Below are 2,500 nucleotides of genomic sequence, written 5' to 3'. Positions count from 1 at the left end.
ATATATATATATATATATATATATATTTTTTTTTTTTTTTTAATGAAAGATTATTATAGAATTCGTGAAATTTTCCAAAAAGATTAAAGCACCTGGTATTCCCAGGCAGTCTCCCATCCATGTACTAACAAGGCGCAAACCTGCTAATATTCAGAGATTGGGCATTGACTCTATTTTTTGGCAAAATTATTATATACTAAGTGAAAAATTTCCAAAAAGCTTACAGCACCTGGTATTCCCAGGCGGTCTCCCATCCAAGTACTAACCAGGCCCAAACCTGCTTAGCTTCCGAGATCAGACGAGATCGGGCATAGCCAGGATGGTATGGCCGTAAGCGAAGTCTGCTGCAAAGAGAGGGCTATTTAAAGAACAGCCAATCTTATCGCCAGTACATTATATAAGTAGGAAAGAAAACCCAAAAGCTTAAAGCACCTGGTATTCCTAGGCAGTCTCTCATAAAAGTACTAACCAGACCTAAACCTGCTAAGATTCAGAGATCGGGCATTGACTCTATTTTTTGGCAAAATTATTATAAACTAAGTGAAAAATGTCCAAAAAGCTTACAGCACCTGGTATTCCCAGGCGGTCTCCCATCCAAGTACTAACCAGGCCCAAACCTGCTGAGCTTCCGAGATCAGACGAGATCGGGCATAGCCAGGTTGGTATGGCCGTAAGCGAAGTCTGCTGCAAAGAGAGGGCTATTTAAAGATCAGCCAATCTTATCGCCAGTACATTATATAAGTAGGAAAGAAAGCCCAAAAGCTTAAAGCACCTGGTATTCCTAGGCAGTCTCTCATCAAAGTACTAACCAGACCTAAACCTGCTAAGATTCAGAGATCGGGCATTGACTCTTTTTTTTATTTATTTTTTTTTTTTTTTAAATGAAAGACTATTATATAATTCGTGAAATTTTCCAAAAAGATTAAAGCACCTGGTATTCCCAGGCAGTCTCCCATCCATGTACTAACCAGGCCCAAACCTGCAAATATTCAGAGATCGGCATTGACTCTATTTTTTGGCAAAATTATTATATACTAAGTGAAAAATGTAAAAAAAGCTTACAGCACCTGGTATTCCCAGGCAGTCTCCCATCCATGTACTAACCAGGCCCAAACCTGCTAATATTCAGAGATCGGCATTGACTCTATTTTTTGGCAAAATTATTATATACTAAGTGAAAAATGTCCAAAAAGCTTACAGCACCTGGTATTCCCAGGCGGTCTCCCATCCAAGTACTAACCAGGCCCAAACTTGCTTAGCTTCTTAGATCAGACGAGATCGGGCATAGCCAGGTTGGTATGGCCGTAAGCGAAGTCTGCTGCAAAGAGAGGGCTATTTAAAGAACAGCCAATCTTATCGCCAGTACATTATATAAGTAGGAAAGAAAGCCCAAAAGCTTAAAGCACCTGGTATTCCTAGGCAGTCTCTCATAAAAGTACTAACCAGACCTAAACCTGTTAAGATTCAGAGATCGGGCATTGACTCTTTTTTTTTTTTAATGAAAGATTATTATATAATTCGTGAAATTTTCCAAAAAGATTAAAGCACCTGGTATTCCCAGGCAGTCTCCCATCCATGTACTAAGCAGGCCCAAACCTGCTAATATTCAGAGATCGGCATTGACTCTATTTTTTGGCAAAATTATTATATACTAAGTGAAAAATGTCCAAAAAGCTTACAGCACCTGGTATTCCCAGGCGGTCTCCCATCCAAGTACTAACCAGGCCCAAACCTGCTTAGCTTCCGAAATCAGACGAGATCGGGCATAGCCAGGTTGGTATGGCCGTAAGCGAAGTCTGCTGCAAAGAGAGGGCTATTTAAAGACCAGCCAATCTTATCGCCAGTACATTATATAAGTAGGAAAGAAAACCCAAAAGCTTAAAGCACCTGGTATTCCTAGGCAGTCTCTCATCAAAGTACTAACCAGACCTAAACCTGCTAAGATTCAGAGATCGGGCATTGACTCTTTTTTTTTTTTTTTTTTTTTTTTTAATGAAAGATTATTATATAATTCGTGAAATTTTCCAAAAAGATTAAAGCACCTGGTATTCCCAGGCAGTCTCCCATCCATGTACTAATCAGGCCCAAACCTGCAAATATTCAGAGATCGGCATTGACTCTATTTTTTGGCAAAATTATTATATACTAAGTGCAAAATGTCCAAAAAGCTTACAGCACCTGGTATTCCCAGGCAGTCTCCCATCCATGTACTAACCAGGCCCAAACCTGCTAATATTCAGAGATCGGCATTGACTCTATTTTTTGGCAAAATTATTATATACTAAGTGAAAAATTTCCAAAAAGCTTACAGCACCTGGTATTCCCAGGCGGTCTCCCATCCAAGTACTAACCAGGCCCAAACCTGCTTAGCTTCCGAGATCAGACGAGATCGGGCATAGCCAGGATGGTATGGCCGTAAGCGAAGTCTGCTGCAAAGAGAGGGCTATTTAAAGACCAGCCAATCTTATCGCCAGTACATTATATAACTAGGAATGAAAAC

General features: G+C 40.0%; 5 non-coding genes across 5 annotated transcripts; all 5 read right to left on the bottom strand.

Moving 5' to 3' along the window:
* Window positions 1-217: 217 nt before the first annotated feature.
* LOC127996372 (5S ribosomal RNA) lies at window positions 218-336 on the bottom strand. The gene has a single exon (XR_008169280.1). It is a non-coding gene; the product is annotated as a 5S ribosomal RNA (ribosomal RNA).
* A 221-nt stretch (window positions 337-557) lies between these two features.
* LOC127999507 (5S ribosomal RNA) lies at window positions 558-676 on the bottom strand. The gene has a single exon (XR_008172324.1). It is a non-coding gene; the product is annotated as a 5S ribosomal RNA (ribosomal RNA).
* Window positions 677-1,191: 515 nt separating this feature from the next.
* Window positions 1,192-1,310, bottom strand: LOC128006067 (5S ribosomal RNA). The gene has a single exon (XR_008178700.1). It is a non-coding gene; the product is annotated as a 5S ribosomal RNA (ribosomal RNA).
* Window positions 1,311-1,672: 362 nt separating this feature from the next.
* Window positions 1,673-1,791, bottom strand: LOC127997364 (5S ribosomal RNA). The gene has a single exon (XR_008170229.1). It is a non-coding gene; the product is annotated as a 5S ribosomal RNA (ribosomal RNA).
* Window positions 1,792-2,302: 511 nt separating this feature from the next.
* On the bottom strand, window positions 2,303-2,421 carry LOC127996370 (5S ribosomal RNA). The gene has a single exon (XR_008169279.1). It is a non-coding gene; the product is annotated as a 5S ribosomal RNA (ribosomal RNA).
* Between the last annotated feature and the right edge of the window lie 79 nt (window positions 2,422-2,500).

This window comes from Carassius gibelio, chromosome B22 (genome assembly GCF_023724105.1).
Source record: "Carassius gibelio isolate Cgi1373 ecotype wild population from Czech Republic chromosome B22, carGib1.2-hapl.c, whole genome shotgun sequence".
Taxonomy (NCBI): domain Eukaryota; kingdom Metazoa; phylum Chordata; class Actinopteri; order Cypriniformes; family Cyprinidae; genus Carassius; species Carassius gibelio.
Note: the sequence above shows the minus strand (reverse complement) of the source record. Positions and strands in the feature narration are given on the sequence as shown.